We start from the raw sequence: 18,199 nt of genomic DNA on the forward strand, positions 1-18,199 counted from the left end.
TCATTGGCATGGTTATGGTCCCGAGGAGCGTTCCTGGGTTCCTTCCGCGGATGTCCATGCCCCTGCCCTCCTCTGCGCTTTTCATGCCCGCTTTCCTCAGAAGCCTTTTGTTGAGGGGGAGGGGCCCTTGAGGAGGAGGTACTGTCAAGGTCCTACCTTTTCCCAGAGATTGTGCTGCTTTATGTGCTGGCGTCCATCTTGGGTTTCTGCAGAGCATGGTGGGAGTCTTTTATGCCTTCAGGCATCTGAGGTCCATCCCCCAGAGGGGTGTGGCTAATTACATATAAGTCTGTGATCCGCACATGCCCTTTGCACTTGTGCCTTGTGTCTTTGTGTTGCTACAGCTCTGTTCATATTCTCGTGACTCTCCTGGAATCTGACTCGGCTTGTGACTAGACCATTCTCTGTGTTTTCCTTTGATCTGACCTTCCGTTGCTGAACCCGGCCCGTGACCTGTGATTCTTGTCAACTGTTCTGTACCGTTTTGTCCCGTTGTTGTTGACCCAGCCTGCCTGACTACGCTATTGTCATTCCTACCAGCTACACGCCATTGGCGGCGGCCATTACCGCAGCCGGGGTGTCTCGGGAGCCGTGACCTGGTTCCTGGCTGCGTCAAGTCCATCCCCAACATCAGGGGCTCTGGTGTAGGGCAGATTGGGACTTAGACTCCGCGCCCTGAGGGACCTTGGTCTGTGGGTGGTGGCTGTCGTCAGTCAGTGCGTTATCCTGCCACTAGGCCTGCCTGTCCGTTCCACAGCCCCTGCCCTGACAGGAAGTGGCTGTGGGGGATGGAGTGGTGGGAGGAGTGGAGGAGATCGCTGTTAGGTGAGGGCGGGGTAGGCTTCCCTGAAGAGATGGGTTTTCAGGGTGCGCCTAAAGGTGAGGAGGGTAGGTGACAGTCTGATGGATTGGGGGTAGTGAGTTCCAGAGGATGGGGGAAGTCCTGGAGAAGTCCTGGATTCGGGCATAGGAGGAGGAGACTAGGGAGCTAGAGAGTAGGAGGTCTTGTGAGGAGCGAAGAGTACATGTTTGGTGGTGTTTGGGTATCAGGTCGGTGAGGTAGTTTAGGGCAGTGTTATGAATGGCTTTGTATGTCAATGTTAGTAGTTTGAATTTTATGCGTTGGGCAATCGGAAGCCAATGGAGGGAATGACAGAGGGGGGTGGCAGATACAGAGCGGTTGGTAAGGTGGATGAGTCTGGCTGCTGAGTTCAGGATAGACTGAAGCGGGGATAGTCTGTGATGAAGTAAGCCGGTGAGGAGGGAGTTGCAGTAGTCGAGTCGTGAGATAATAAGGGAGTGAACAAGTTGTTTAGTAGTGTCTGGGGTTAGGCGATTGGAAATGGGGTTGGAAGGATAGATTGGAGTCTAGAGTGACACCTAGGACTTTGGCTTGCGGGGTGGGACTGATGGTGACGTTATTGGTCGTGATGGAGAGGATGGGGGGGGGGCACGGGCTGGGGGGAAAACTAGGAGCTCTGTCTTGGAAAGGTTTAATTTGAGGAAGTGGAGTGACATCCAGTCTATGTCGTTCAGTAGGCAGGTGATTCGGGCGGAGACTGAAGGGGTAGAGAGGTAGATTTGCGTGTCAACGGCGTAGAGGTGGTAGTTGAAGCCGTGGGAGTGAAGGAGCTCGGGGGAGGGGGCGCACATTGGCATCCTCACCTCTAGTGGTTGCGATGTAACCATAACCTGCAGCTTGTAATTTAAATTTTTGAAAATAGTTGATAATAAGAGTAAAAAAAAAAAACTGGAATAAATGAAAAGCATTGAATTGAAGGAATGTTGGTGCAAGAAAAAAATCGTGAACTGCTTCATGTGTTTAGCATGTCAACCTTATGCAGGGGCTGGCTAATCTTCTCTGTATCGTTCCACGTTGTAATCCGTGCCCCGCCGATGCGGGGACAAACTGAAATTGAAATGAGTGGTCTGTCCTATAGGTGCGCTATGAGAACACCCACGCTGGCATGCCCCTTACACCCCGGTCACGTCAGGTGCAACTCGGCATGCAACTTGCAAAATTGTATGCCAAGTCGCACCATTGTCCACTATTACAGCGGTCATATCGGTAATCACACTGCTCTGGATGGGTGTGCTGTGCACAGCCATCCAAAGAAGTGCTGGAGCTGACAGGGAGGAGAACTTTAACCCCTTCCTGCCGGTGCCTCCCGGCCCTTTAAGAGTTTCAGATGCCAGGAGGCGGGGCGGGTGGGTTGTGGTTTAGGGATCATGTGACCGCCGTGATGCGTTGTCACGGCGGTCACATGATCGGGAAAGGTCTAGATCGAAAGAGCAGACCGGGACCTTTCCGTGAATAGCGCACATGCGTGCTGGGAGCACACTCTCAGCACATATGTTTTTTGTTACATGAAGGAAAATGTGCGGCCGCTCGGCGTCTAGGCCCAGACACCGGGAGGCAGCACATTTGTGTGCGGCCGGCGTGAAGGGGTTAAGTAAACAAAACAGTCCTCCTCCCCGTTGGAGATCTTCGGAAATCTCTGGGCATCGGCAAGCAATTACTGTCTGGGACCCAGTAATTGATAGCTGCGGCCGCGATTGGAGGCGCGGGTAGGATATGCACGCACCCCCTACCCGGAAATGCAAAATGACATATATATATGTGCTTTTGCGCACCTGTGCCGCCCTGTAGCAGTATTTTTGCGGACGGGAAGCAGCTAATTTGTATAGCTGATAGAAAACAATTGAAACCCACAAAATATTACACTAACAGCTAGTTTGCACTATGCCCACAGGTGAATCACAGGGAAGTGGGACTCACACATTCACATGCAAAACATTTGCAATCTGCAGCTGGCATCAATAGAAAGTTAACAACATCCCAAAAGCAATGTTTGCTCACACCGCATCATGGAACTTTTGTATCATGTGATCCAGTTGCAGTGCATTTTAAGGTATCATGCACACTGGGCGTTTTAAAACCACTAGTAGCGTTAGCTGTATTAAGTCGAGGTAAAAACTTTTGCCAAGGATGGCTGGCTGTATAGTACCTCTGCTGGTATGATGGGGGCTCTGAAGATTAGTACTGCCTGGAAGAGAAACCAAGGCACCCACAGTCTGTTGGGGCCTAGGAGTAATTCCCCCGGGCAAACCGGAGGGTCCCAGCTCCTCCTGATTTGAGCGGGTCTATCTTCTCTGGCCAGGGGCTGGGGAGGCAGAGAGTCTGCAGAGCATTGCCCTCTGGGAGTGGTCACCTCAGGGGTGCTCTTAGTAACACATGGGGTGGGAACCCAAGTGTGAAAAGTGCACATGGTCACTGTGCTAAACACTTTTTCTGCACTGCGCCTTTTAGGGATAGGCCTTTTGAACTAAGTCCAGGGCAATTTTTTTGAACGGGCCTCAGGACCTAGCCAGTGCATTATTGCATGGCCACTTATTTATTTATTTTTCTCCACTGTTTAGTTACTTTGTCACTTTTGTGTGTTTTTTTTGGAGAGTGTGGGTCCTCAGGCCTGCCATGACGTCTAGGTGCAGGGTGTGTGGCCCTCAGGCTCCTTCCTCCCCAGATCCTTGGGGGGGGGAGGGGTCTCTCTTCAGGAGAGCCTCTCAACTGAGTACTTTGGTGATTGGCTTCAGCTGATCACAAGGAAAGGGGTCCATCAGGCCTTTTGGCTAGGTGAACCATGTTGGAAACCTTTGTCCTTGTCAGAAGCCTTGCACCCCATGGGGATCAGGGTAGAGGTCCTACCCCTTCGGGGGGTGAACTAAAAGCACACACCTACATTCACTTTTTTGTGTTTGTGTTTTAATAACGGGTTTTGGTTTTTGCGCACCTCTGTGGATTTAAAAAAAAAAAAAAGCATTAAAAGCGCAAGTTTTTCCATGTTTTTAATTGTTTTGTATCAGTGTTTAGCCATGTTTTTCTACATTAGTGTTTTTTACACACAAAAAAAAACAATTTTGGCTCAAAAACGTTGGTTTGACACATTTTACCATGTTTCACCGCGTTTACCAGCGTTAGTGCATTTTTACAGCTACAAAATTCCTCTAGAAACCCACTAGCTTTGGGGGGGTGTTCCAGCCCAAAAAAAAGTTGATTAAAGGATAAGTACACCTTTTAGTAAAAAATAATAAATGCACATTTTTTTCCAGGTAAAAAATTGTGCATTTATTATTTTTGTTCAAAGGAGCCCGTAAAGCATTGCAACAGCGATCAGCAAGTCTCCTGCAAATGTCAGTATATCTGCTTGCTCAAATGGAATGTACAAGCAAACAGATATCATGAGAGGAAGAATCAATGAACTTCTACAGTGCTCCACAGTGCTGTGGTAGTGCATTGATGACTACAAGCTGACAGCTGCTAAGGCTGCCGGGACTTGTAGTCTCTCATTCACAGAATGCTTTGACTGAGTGACGTGGCCGTGTGGGGAGAGCCCTACACGGCATGTTTTTTTTTTAAATTTGACATCTAGCGGGGGAGAAGATCCCCCGCTAGCTGTCAAAGTGGAGATGGGGGGGGGGAGCGGGGGCTGGTAAGATCATAACATGTTATGAAAGGTAAATTTATCCTTTAAAGTCTACACTATATTTCCAAAAGTATTGGGACGAATGCCTTTATATGCACATGAACTTTAATGACAGTTTTTTTTCATTAAGCCCAGATGCTGAACAAAAAAAGAAAATAGACTCCTCCATCCATGCTATACAGCACAGATGGATGAATCTCCCACTTTCCATAGCCTGTGGGGTAGGGCCTGTAAAAGCTGAAGCAACATCATCAAGACAGGTAACCCGCTCCAGCTTATCCCTACGCCAGACCCAGGTTGTGCTGATGTACACGATATTGCCAAAAGTATTGGGACGCCTGCCTTTGCACACATGAACTTTAATGACATCCCAGTCTTAGTCCGTAGGGTTCAATATAGAGTTGTCCCACCCTTTGCAGTTATAACAGCTTCAACTCTTCTGGGAAGGCTGTCCACAAGGTTTAGGAGTATCTATGGAAATGTTTGACCATTCTTCCAGAGGCGCATTTGTGAGGTCAGGCTCTGATGTCGGACAAAAAGGCCTGGCTCGCAGTCTCTGCTCTAATTCATCCCAAAGGTGTTCTATCAGGTTGAGGTCAGCCCGTTGAAAATTAATTGGGCTGAAATCACTCCACACAGAACTGCATGTGAATTGCACAGGAAAGCACAGTACGTTCCAGCGTGATTCATGTGCAGGCGTGGTGTGAACCGGCCTTAAAAGAGATTAAAGTGATCCTGTACTGGGGATACAAACTATGTTTATCAGAAGTCACCATAGCGTATATCCAGTATTTCTACCTTTTCAGAGCACTGATGGAGCTCCTGAAAAAATCCTGTTGATTCTCTGAGGCCCTATTCACATCTACACATTCCGAAAATGCACGATTCCATGCATGGTCCTGGAATGCATGAAATACACGGATCACACTTGCAGTGCCATTTTAATGGCACAACAGCCAGAAAATGTGCATTTTGTCATGCAGCAAAACCCGCACAAAGATTAAAGTGTTACTAAACTCACAACAGTAAAGTCAGGCTGTATATGCAGTAAAGCATGCTTGTTATATATATTATTGTTTATTTCAGGTACCGTCAATTTACACAGCACTTTACATACATATTGTACATTCACATCAGTCCCTAACCCTAAAGGGGCGTGCAATCTAAGGTCCCTAACTCACATTCATTCATACATACACATTTTTTTTTTTTTTTAAGCCCGCAAACGTGCAAACTAGAACGAAAAACCCGTAAGTGATCACAAAAAAAGTGCAAGTGCGAACACCACACAAAAAAGTGCACTTAGGGGTGTGCTTTGTCCTACCCCCGAAGGGGTTGGACCACTACCCTGATCCCTCGGGGCACAAAGCTCCTGACAGGGACAAGGTTCCCATTTGGTCCTCCTGGCCAAAAGGCCTGGTGGACCACCGTTCCTTGTGTCCAGCCAAAGCCGGACACCCAGTACTTGGTCAGGGGGTTCTCCCGAAGAGAAAACCCCCTAGGGATCAGGGGAGGAAGGAACCAAAAGGCCACACATCCTCCCCCTAGACTTCAGGGAAGGCCTGAGGACCCACACCCTCCATCCTGTGAAAAACACACACAAAAGCAAGAAAAAGTGACAAAACGTGGGAGTGATTAAATTAAATAAATAGAAAATAAAAAAGTGGTACCGTGCCAAATTGTGCACAGACCAGGCCCTGAGGCCTGTAGCAAAAATTGCCCTGGCCCTAGCCAAAAGGCCTGGTCCTAAGGGCGCTGTGCAAAAAGAGTGTAAAAACAGTGACCTTGTGCCATCTTCACACAGTGGGGTCCCACACCCAGGTGTTACTAGTGGCACCCCTGAGGGCGTCTACTCAGGGGGCACTGAGTTTGCGGACTTTCTGCCTTCCCAGCCCCTGGCCAGACAAGGTAGATCCGTCCAAATCAGGAGGTACTGGGTCCTTCCGGTCTCCTCGGGGGAATTACTCATGGGCCCCAGCTACTACTCGTGGGCGCCACGCTTTCTGTCCCCCCGGTACTAGCCATCCGGACCCCCATCATACCAGTGAGGGTACTATACAACAGCCATCCCCGCAAAGCTAGAATGGCCGGTAGCACCCCCACTGGATTGATAAGAACAGATACTACACTTGATCTTAGCCAAAAGGCCGAGAAGCGATTCATACATACACATGTATGTACGAAAAAACCCGTAAGTGTTCACAAAAAATGTGCAAGTGCAAAACACCACACGAAAAAGTGCACTTAGGGGTGTGCTGTGTCCTTCCCCTGAAGGGGCTTGGACCGCTTACCCTGATCCCCCGGGGCACGAAGCTCCTGACGGGGACAAGGTTCCCAATTGGTCCTCCTGGCCAAAAGGCCTGGTGGACCACCGTTCCTTGTGTCCAGCCGAAGCCAGACACCCAGTACTTGGTCAGGGGGCTCTCCCGAAGAAAAGCCCCCTAGGGATCAGGGGAGGAAGGAACCAAAAGGCCACACATCCTCCCCCTAGACTTCAGGGTAGGCCCGAGGACCCACACCCTCCATCCGTGAAACACACACATAAGCGAAAGAAAAAAGTGACAAACGTGGGAGGTGAAATAAATTAAATAAATAGAAAATAAAAAAGTGGTACCGTGCCAAATAGTGCACAGACCAGGCCCTGAGGCCCGTAGCAAAAATTGCCCTGGACTTGGCCAAAAGGCCTGGTCCTTAGGGCGCTGTGCAAAAAGAGTGTAAAAACAGTGGCCATGTGTCATCTTCACACCGTGGGGTCCCACACCCAAGTGTTACTAGTGACACCCCTGAGAGCGTCTTCCCCAGGAGGCACTGAGTTTGCGGACTTTTTGCGTCCCCAGCCCCTGGCCAGACCAAGGTAGATCCGTCCAAATCAGGAGGTACTGGGTCTTTCCAGTTTTCCCAGAGGAATTACTCCCAAGGCCCCAGAACGAATCGTGGCGCTCCCTGGTTTCTGTCCCTCCGGTACTAGCCTTCCGGACCCCCATCATACCAGTGAGGGTACTATACAACAGCCATCCCCGCAAAGCTAGAATGCCGGGAGCACCCCCACTGGACACTGATAAGAACAGATACTACACTTGATCTTCGCCAAAAGGCCGAGAAGCGATTCATACATACACATTTTTTTTTTTATTATTTTTTTTTAAGTCCGCAAACGTGCAAACTACAACGAAAAACCCGTAAGTGATCACAAAAAATGTGCAAGTGCGAACACCACACGAAAAAGTGCACTTAGGGGTGTGTTTGTCCTACCCCCGGAGGGGTTGAACCGTTACCCTGATCCCCCGGGGCATGAAGCTCCTGACAGGGACAAGGTTCCCATTTGGTCCTCCTAGCCAAAAGGCCTGGTGGACCACCGTTCCTTATGTCCAGCCGAAGCCGGACATCCAGTACTAGGCCAGGGGGCTCTCCCGAAGAGAAAGCCCCCCAGGGATCAGGGGAGGAAGGAACCAAAAGGCCACACATCCTCCCCCTAGACTTCAGGGTAGGCCCGAGGACCCACACCCTCCATCCGTGAAAAAACACACACATAAGTAAAGTAAAAAGTGACAAACGTGGGAGTGAAATAAATTAAATAAATAGAAAATAAAAAAGTGGTACCGTGCCAAATTGTGCACAGACCAGGCCCTGAGGCCCATAGCAAAAATTGCCCTGGACTTAGCCAAAAGACCTGGTCCTTAGGGCGCTGTGCAAAAAGAGGTGAAAAACAGTGGCCATGTGTCATCTTCACACCGTGGGGTCCCACACCCAAGTGTTACTAGTGACACCCCTGAGAGCGTCTTCCCCAGGGGGCACTGAGTTTGCGGACTTTTTGCGTCCCCAGCCCCTGGCCAGACCAAGGTAGATCCGTCCAAATCAGGAGGTACTGGGTCTTTCCAGTCTTCCCAGAAGAATTACTCCCAAGGCCCCAGAACGAATCATGGCGCTCCCTGGTTTCTGTCCCTCCGGTACTAGCCTTCCGGACCCCCATCATACCAGTGAGGGTACTATACAACAGCCATCCCCGCAAAGCTAGAATGGCCGGGAGCACCCCCACTGGACACTGATAAGAACAGATACTACACTTGATCTTAGCCAAAAGGCCGAGAAGCGATTCATACATACACATACTAGGGTCAATTTAGGCAGGAGTCAATTAACCTACCAGCATGTCTTTGGAGTGTGGGAGAAAACCGGTGTACCTGGAGGAAACCCATGCAGACACAGGGAGAACATGCAAACTCCAGGCAGGTGGTGCTCACTATGGAACCTAAGGGGTTAATCCTCCACATTGTGTAAAAAGACTGTGTGATCCTTTCTTCTCTGATCCTCTCCTTCTTCTACTGTCCCCAATCCATCTGCTGATAATAGAGAGCTACTCTGCACATGCTCAGTTTAGTGTGTATGCCTAGAGTGTTGTTTTTTTTTTCTTGGGAGGGTGCATGTGATCATCACCAGGCCAATCTGCACTATCCAGACAGAGGGTCAGGGGTTATGCAGCCTCATAGGACAGTCAGAGCAGAATGAAAACTCCTACTACAAGCTTTAACCAGTGCCCTGCTGGACATTGATATAAGTCACAAAACTTTAACTGCTGATGAGAAAATGTATTTAGCAGTTTATATTTACTGTAATAATTGCATTTCCATGTTTTGTGTACTGCGGGAGACCAGATATAGTGAATGCAGGGTCCTGGGTTTAGTAACACCTTAACATCAGAAAGGGTCCTCGAGCTTCTTTTGGTGCATTTGTCATGCATTGGGGAGGCCATTTAAATGAAGAGACTACCATATGCTGTCATGTGGAAAAAAAAAACGTAACAGATTACATTCTGCGGAGGCCCCTAGGTAGCGGAAACCTTGGGGACCCTTGCAGGTTTCTGGAAGTTTGTCACCTGCATGCTCTAGTGGGATTACATTGAACTAAGTAGCGTGCATGTTGGCTGGTAGATTGGAGGGGTAGTAACAAGATCAGGACCCTCAGTCAGAAAGAATCCAAATGGATTTTTTATTTATAATCATTGGTACCGCAAGGGTTAAAGTAGATTTTGACATCAATTGCTTTATAGAAAATTTTTAACATCATTATGTACAAGTGTGGATTGCTATGCACTGTATATGGATTAACTATAGGGTAGGTCAAATTCATTATAAGAATGTCCCATTATATATAGTATGCATGCCCTATTATGTCATTTTAGTATTAGTATAGGTAGGGTACACACATATATACAGTGGGGATCGAAAGTTTGGGCACTCCAGCTAAAAATTTGTATTAATGTGCATAAAGAAGCCAAGGAAAGATGGAAAAAGCTCCAAAAGGCATCAAATTACAGATTAGACATTCCTATAATATGTCAACAAAAGTTAGATTTCCATCATTTACACTTTCAAAATAACAGAAAACAAAAAAATAGCGTCTGCAAAAGTTTGGGCACCCTGCAGAATTTATAGCATGCACTGCCCCCTTTGCCAAGCTGAGACCTTCCAGTGTCATGGATTGTTCTCAATCACCGTCTAGGAAGACCAGGTGATGTCAATCTCAAAGGTTAAATGGCCGGACTCATCTGACCTTGCCCCAACAATCAGCACCATGAGTTCTTCTAAGCAGTTGTCTAGAAAACTGAAACTGAAAATAGTTGACGCTCACAAAGCTGGAGAAGGCTATAAGAAGATAGCAAAGCGTTTTCAGATGTCAATATCCTCTGTTCGGAATGTAATTAAGAAATGGCAGTCATCAGGAACAGTGGAAGTTAAAGCAAGATCTGGAAGACTAAGAAAAATATCAGACAGAACAGCTCGCAGGATTGTGAGAAAAACAATTCAAAACCCACGTTTGACTGCACGATCCCTCCAGAAAGATCTGGCAGACACTGGAGTTGTGGTACACTATTCCACTATAAAGAGATACTTGTACAAATATGGTCTTCATGGAAGAGTCATCAGAAGAAAACCTCTTCTACGTCCTCACCACAAAAATCATCGTTTGAACTTTGCAAATGAACATATAGACAAACCTGATGCATTTTGGAAACATGTTCTGTGGACCGATGAGGTTAAAATTGAACTTTTTGGGCGGAATGAGCAAAGGTACGTTTGGAGAAGAAGGGGCACAGAATTTAATGAAAAGAACCTCTGTCCAACTGTTAAGCATGGGGTTGGATCAATCATGCTTTGGGGTTGTGTTGCAGCCAGTGGCACAGGGAACATCTCATGAGTAGAAGGAAAAATGGATTCAATAAAATTTCAGCAAATTTTGGATGGTAACTTGATGCCATCTGTGAAAAAGCTGAAATTAAAGAGAGGATGGCTTCTACAAATGGATAATGATCCTAAACACACCTCGAAATCCACGGGGGATTACATCAAGAGGCGTAAACTGAAGGTTTTGCCATGGCCTTCACAATCTCCTGACCTCAACATAATTGAAAATCTATGGATAGACCTTAAAAGAGCAGTGCGTGACAGACAGCCCAGAAATCTCAAAGAACTGGAAGACTTTTGTAAGGAAGAATGGGCAAAGATACCTCAAACAAGAATTGAAAGACTCCTGGGTGGCTACAAAAAGCGTTTACAAGCTGTGATACTTGCGAAAGGGGGCAGTACAAGATATTAACTCTGCAGGGTGCCCAAACTTTTGCAGACGCCATTTTTTTGTTTTCTGTTATTTTGAAAGTGTAAATGATGGAAATAAAATCTAACTTTAGTTGACATATTATATGAATGTCTAATCTGTAATTTGATGCCTTTTTGGCGATTTTTTTTTTTTATCTTTCCTTGGCTTCTTTTTGCACATTAATACAATTTTTTAGCTGGGGTGCCCAAACTTTCGATCCCCACTGTATATATTTTTCCTAATGTATAGATGGCTTAATATATCGGCACATTGGTCACTATGCATATTTCATCATTTTAATTTTATTGTTATCATTATGTAAATGGTAGGGTTAATCTTCTGTCCATTTCCATCAGCTTCTCTACTGTAGGGGGGTAGAGTGACCGCATAGTCCATTATGTATAAATTGGTCCTCACAAGATGAGCTGGCAAACACTGGAAAAAACCTATTATAATGTGCTGTTCGGTTACAGGCAAATGTCGCTTGTCATACTATTGTGGGCGGTTACTGTGACAACAATTATGGAGATGATTATAAATGAGCCGCAGAACGTCCAATGACTATCCTCTGATGAAGTCACATGTTGTGACGTAACGCGTAGGGTGGGCTGATGCAAGCCGTACTAGTTTGCAATGGAGATGATTATAAATGAGCTGCAGAACATCCAATGACTATCCCCTGATGAAGTCACATGTTGTGATGTAAAGCGTAGGGTGGGCTGATGCAAGCCGCCATCTTGTGAGTCACCTTAGAACGACAGATTCATTATAAATTTAAGCCAAAATGTATTCTGCTACATGTTTTTGGTAAAAAAAATCCCAATAAGTGTATATTGATTGCTTTGTGTGGAAGTTATAGCGTCTACAAACTATGGTATAGATACTGCAATTTACGCCATTAGCGTAAAGCGCTACTAGCACTGCGCTAGTTTAACGGACAATTGTGCGGTCATGCAAAACGTTACATAAATGAAATTTACATCTTTTTTTTCCCACAAATTGAGCTTTCTTTCAGTGGTATTTGATCGCCTGTGCAGTTTTTATTTTTTGCGCTATAAAAAAAAAGCTGACAATTTTGAGGAAAAAAACAATATTTTGGACTTTTTGCTATAAAACATGTCCAGTAAAAAAAAATTAAAAATCAAATTTAGTCATAAATTTCTGCCAAAATGCATTCTGCGACATGTCTTTGCCAAAAAAAAACCCCAATACGTGTAAATTAATTGGTTTAAGTGAAAGTTATAGCGTTTTCAAATGGCGGGAAAGATACTGGGATTTTTAGTTTTTGTTTATACTAATAATGGCGGCGATCAGTGACTTATGTCGGCAATCAGCGACTTATGGCGGGACTGCAGTGGACATTCTGACATTGGGGGGTACTGACTTGGGGTCACTGACATCCCCAGTGACACCAATACAGTGATCAGTGCAAAAAAAAAAAACACTGACACTGTAATAATGGCACTGGGGAGGAAGGGGTTAAGTTTATTATTCAGGGGAAGGGTTAACTGTGTGAGGGGAGTGTTTTACTAGGGGGCAGGGGTGTACACCGCTGATTGGGAGAGAGAAACTCTTCTGTCCCGATCAGCGTGTCCTGGAGCTGTCAGGGAACTGACAGAAAGCACAGCTACTGCAGCTGTGCTCTCTGCCAGCGATTTATTTTTTTTGCTATACAACTTTGCAAATAAATAATCTTTCTTAATAAACTAGACCACAGTGTATTTTGCAATATTTTTTATGAAAACAAAGTGTGTCTGTCTGTCTGTCAGTCTGTCAAATTCATCAACCCTGATATTCTAACTGCCTACCTCATTTCTAAGGCCATAACATGCCAGGACAGTACAAACGCCTCCAAAATGACCCATTTTTAGAAAGTAGACTCCAAGGTATTTGCATATCTCTTCTGCAATAAATGGCCTGCCTGCTGTAATTTTTTAAAGTTAAGCTTTGAGCAGGCCATAGACAGGTTGAACATCGGCCGATTTTAAAAAACAAAAAAACGGTTGTTCGATCAGCCGACGTTACCACCAAAGTTAAAAAAAAAAAACGGCCGATTTTCGACCCGTCTATGGCCGGCAAGAGACGGGAGCACACCATACAATGTGGCAGCAATACGAATACATTATTTGGATTACAATGTTTTTATTTGGATACAAATGGATACATTTGTTGCAACCGCAAGACTTTTTCATATAAAATATAATAGCGGACTGGACTTCCAGTTCGTAGGAAGTATTCAGGTGTCTCCCATTCCTATGATCGAATCTAGTATAAACTCCATTAACTACATTTACAGCTCTGATATATGCTCCATATACTACATGTACAGCTTTGATATATACTGCATAGATTACATGTACAGTTCTAATATATATACTACATGTATAGCTCCTCTGATACATACTCCATATAATACATACACAGCTCTGATGTATACTATATATGCTACATGTACAGCTCTGAGTTAGACTGCATATACTATAGATACAGCTCTGACATATACCCTATATACTACATGTACGTAGATAAAATATATTGCTTATACCACATGTAAAGTTATAAATTATGCTGCATATACTACATGTACAGCTCTGATATACAGTGCATATACTGCAGATTCAGCTCTTATATATACTGTATATACTGCAGATTCAGCTCTTATATATACTGCATGTACAGCTCTGCTAAATATTGCATGCCAGTCATTTTCATGACTACGAAATAAACTATTGTCTTTTTAACCAAGCTGATGGAAAAATAATCACTTCTATTAATACCTCCTGGACAAGCTGGGCATTATAGTTCCATAAAACTTCCTTTAGAATAAAGAACGAAGCCACCATTCAGTGACACCTGTACATTCCATAGTGCAGTACAGAGCAGTCACAGGGCAGGCAAAGGCCAGGACTGGTGCACTGAATTAACTGCTTGTGAGGCAGAAACTTCTTCTTCCCCTCCACCCTCCTCCTCCTCCTTCTTCTTCCTCATGTGCAGATTTTTTATCGGTAAAACGATCGACCGATTTGCCCATCATTGCCAGGAAAATCGTCCAATCATCCTAATCGGCCATGAATTTTCCAACATGACTGATAAAAAAACTGTGCTAAAAACCCGAAAAACGGCCAACCAATTAACCCACTAACAGTGCAAAAATCGGTCAATTTTCGACCCGTCTATGGCCGGCATTAGTTCTACTTTCATTTGCTAGTCAAGTCCATCTAAATCTGTCTTAGAAGTGTCTCCACTGCTCTTCAGTGTGGAGTGCAGACAATCTAATGGCAGGAATACACAGTAAGAAAATCGACTGATCGGTCATCCGACAACCAATCAGTGTTTGTTCGTTGGTCGAAATTGTGGCCCACATTAACCAATCGACAAAAAAGTTTGTTGAGCAATATGTAGTGTTGATGTCTTCCGTACCAGTTGAAGTGATGCAGTGTGCGTGTGACTTTGTAGCCACGCCCTTCCAAGTGCTCAACGCCCTGCCGCCCAGAACAAGCGATTTGACATAAATCCTTGGAATTATTTGGATTAAATTGGATTTATGGATCCTTGGACATAAACATCCCGGTCATCTTCTGTTTCTGCTCATGCGTGATAGTGCTTGATAGATTTTTTTCAGACGGCCGTCATACCACCGCATAGAAAATCGCATGTGAAACTACAAAAATTTTCACTGTGGTTCGACCAGATTTTTTAATTCACAATATCGTTACCAGTTATAACATCCTGCTCATGAGCAAAGAGAAAACCGGTTGATCATTTGATCAACAAAATTTTTCGTATGATATTTTTACTGTGTATTCCAGGATTATGGCAGGCCATAGATGGATCTTTTTTTTTACAGATTCCTACATCTATACATTTAAGGTGGATGGAGGAATGCTTCCTGCTGCACTATTATATTTTTACAGTGGGGACTCCTCTACTGTCAGAACACATTGATCAGCTCTGCAGCTGATTGAAAATTTGTCATTCAATCAGCTGCAGCCAAATTGTCATTCAAGAGAAGCTGATTATTAGATCAAATTCCCTCAAGTAGGAAGCCAATCCCTGCTGAACTGGTTGAATTTCAATCCGTCTATGGCCAGTTTAAAGTGGTTATAAAATCACATCATTTTTAACCATAATTATTTCTCTGCATTAAAAAAATGTCCCACTATCAGATTGTTCCTCTAACAATTACCTGTATCCTTTCTGGAGCAAACACTGTGCCTATTTGCAGCAGGGGTGGCCTCTCTTCCTTTTCTCATAGGCCAGATTGAAAGCAGTAGGAACCCATGGCTCCTGCTGCTGTCAATCTAATCCTGTGAGGAAAGAGTAGGTGGTGAGGCTAAGCTGTATTGTGTTTGTCTATGGACATACACAGCCCAACTCACATGTGTGTCCCATAGCATATGGCATACTGAGAAGAGGAGGTAAGGGTTCATTGTATACTATTGCACAAAGCAGGTAAGGGTTAGAGTTAGGATTAGCAGTAATTGTTGGGGTTAGAGTTTCAACCCTAACAATTACTGCTAACACTAAACCTAACGATAACCCTAGCTCTAATCCTAACATTTACTCCTAACCGTAACCCTTGCCATTAACCCTAACATGCGACTTTGGCCTCATAAAGGTTCCTGCACTACTTTAATGTGACTTTGATGCTACTTGAGTGCCAGAGAGTGCAAAGTCGCATCAGAGTCACACTACACGAACAGAGCTGTCATACTATTCTATTAGCAAAAAAGAAACCTCAAAAGGCAGCAAAAACGCAACATTTGCATGTTTGGAGTGGGTCCATTGAAGTGATTACATGCAAAATGCAATTTGCTGCAGAGAAAAAAAAGTCCCTGACCCATTCCAAAAAATGCACCAGCTCATAACGCACGGCCATGAACTAGAGCCATAGAAAATCATATTAAATGGACTGTAGTGCGTTTCTGAAAACTGGAAAACGCACTGAAATCCGTAGTTTACCTAGGGTAAGTCCTTTTTTTATATGGGTGGTTTGGGAGGGCAGTAAAAACAGGTGGTTGAACTGCAGTTTACTGGCCACCTGAAGAAGAACATGCAACTCATTCAAGTGAATGGGGCTGCGCTGCAACCATGTGTGCAGTGGATTGGCATTTTGAGGGTTATTGTTGTATAAGTAAACCCCCCGTCGTGTTCAGCTGTGGTGCAGTACCTCCACAGCATGTAACCCATTCAAGTGAATGGGGTCACACCACAACCAAACTGCAACTACGTTCAGCATAGTGTGCTGCAGTGTTTCTGCCTTCTCAGGGTTAAATCATGTGGTGACCAGGCTACATATCACTGTCTGAATGAGCTCTAAAGGTGGTCTCATCCTTGTGTCTATGACAAGCCATGATTGCTGTGGGAAATCTGGGATGTATGCCATCAAACTTATATTAAAGGCTCTTTTTTCCCTAAAATAAAAAAAAGCTTATACTTACCTGCTCTGTGCAACAATGTGGCACAGATCGGTCCCTTTCCTCCTATTCTGGAGTCTACCACCAACACTGGCTGTCCCTTCTTACTCTAAATGCCTCCTTAGCAAGTCATGTGCTATGGGAACACCCGTGAGTGCGTAATCCTGAGCCTGGCTGTGTGTTTCCATAGACACACACAGCGTTGGTAAGCCATATCCCTGCTCCCTACTCACAGCAGTTTGACTGACAGCAGAAGGAGCCTATGGCTCATGTTGCTGTCAGTGTCTCCTGTGAGTCCAGGAAGAGAGGAGCAGTGCTGCAGCTGGGACAGTGCTGGATCAGTGACAGGGTGCAGGTAAATGTATAGGAATGGAAGGTGCTAGAACAGGTTATGGGGATATGTATACCTCAATGCAGAGAATGCATTAGGGAAAAAAAAACTTTTGAGATTGGAACCACTTTGAGATACATGAGCTGTAGATTTTTTCAGTGTGTCTCCTGATCTGTACTTGTTATCGCGCTTGTTCACATGGGGGACATTAAAAAAAACGTGGTTGGACTTGGGTTGCCACCTCATATATATACACCCAATAAATACATTCACTCAGCGGTATGTATCTTCTACATGACCTTTCCGGGGATTGACGGGTGCTGCGATTACTATCTGCATGGCCGAGCTAAACAAAGCGCATTCTTTAGCAATCCTGTCACATGTAGTGCCGCTAACTGCCTGTAGCTGGCGATAGTGAGCAGGATCGGCTCCGTCTATATACTCGGGTATACTCGGTGATCTGTAATACAAGACATCGTGTAGTCCGGGGCTCCTCCCTCTATATCGTGTGGGAAGAATTGTCAGGAGACCGTTCCTGGAACCATTGAAGGAGCAAGAGCTGCGGGAGGGACAAGGTCGTTCCTCCAACCAATAGGAGGCGGAGCTGTGAGTATATATTTGAATACAATACCCATAATGCAGCAGTGACTCGTACTGCCTCGCTTACATATAGATTGCTATAGATTATTGATTTGTGTAGCTTATGTACGCGTGTTATTTGTAAAATACAATGTTAATAGCACAGGTATCACACAGAATAGATGAAATAAACATTTCAGTGTGTCTCTCCCTGAGCTGAGTGAGAGGTTCCTATGGGTGGGTGCTCGGCGTCGCCCTTCAGTCGGTAGCTTTGCGCAGTGGCAGTATCGTAGCCAATGAGGTTTATCCGAGGCGCGATTATTGCTAATTGAAAACTTTTCCCAATACCCCGCCGTGACGGCTTGAAACATAGCCGGCGCTGGCAATTTTTGGCAGTCTCTACGGAGACTGAACTATCTGGTGGAAGAATAGATTTCATCTCTTTCTAGAATCATTTCTACTGTTATATAGTAAATGGCTCAGAATTTGCTTTCAGAGATCAATGATTTCTAGGCAGCTGTGGAAATAGAGCTCCAACATAAATGTCCTGAATGTATCTTTCTCTTTAACTGCTTGCTTTCCATGAGTTTTCTCTCTTCATGACCTGGCCATTGTTTGCTCTTCAGCGCTGCGCTGTTTCAATTGATAATTGTGTGGTCATGCAATGCTGTACCCAAACAAAATTTATGACCTTTTTTTCACACAAGTAGAGCTTTCTTTCTCTGGTATTTGATCACCTGTGCGCTTTTTATTTTTTGCGCTATAAACAAAAAAAGACCAAATTTGAAAAAAAC

At 45.0% G+C, this 18,199-nt stretch overlaps 2 non-coding genes and 3 pseudogenes across 2 annotated transcripts; 1 reads left to right on the forward strand and 4 right to left on the reverse strand.

Annotated features, from left to right (window-relative positions):
* Positions 1-1,798: 1,798 nt before the first annotated feature.
* On the reverse strand, positions 1,799-1,906 carry LOC149445996 (U6 spliceosomal RNA). The gene has a single exon (XR_016306305.1). It is a non-coding gene; the product is annotated as a U6 spliceosomal RNA (small nuclear RNA).
* Positions 1,907-6,529: 4,623 nt separating this feature from the next.
* On the reverse strand, positions 6,530-6,643 carry LOC149445997 (U2 spliceosomal RNA; annotated as a pseudogene).
* Positions 6,644-7,476: 833 nt separating this feature from the next.
* Positions 7,477-7,591, reverse strand: LOC149445998 (U2 spliceosomal RNA; annotated as a pseudogene).
* Positions 7,592-8,462: 871 nt separating this feature from the next.
* Positions 8,463-8,578, reverse strand: LOC149445999 (U2 spliceosomal RNA; annotated as a pseudogene).
* Positions 8,579-17,672: 9,094 nt separating this feature from the next.
* Positions 17,673-17,813, forward strand: LOC149446000 (U4 spliceosomal RNA). The gene has a single exon (XR_016306306.1). It is a non-coding gene; the product is annotated as a U4 spliceosomal RNA (small nuclear RNA).
* Positions 17,814-18,199: the final 386 nt, after the last annotated feature.

Source organism: Staurois parvus, unplaced genomic scaffold, assembly GCF_062004578.1.
Source record: "Staurois parvus isolate SC_StPar_1 unplaced genomic scaffold, SC_StPar_1.0 ptg000704l, whole genome shotgun sequence".
In the NCBI taxonomy this organism is placed as follows: domain Eukaryota; kingdom Metazoa; phylum Chordata; class Amphibia; order Anura; family Ranidae; genus Staurois; species Staurois parvus.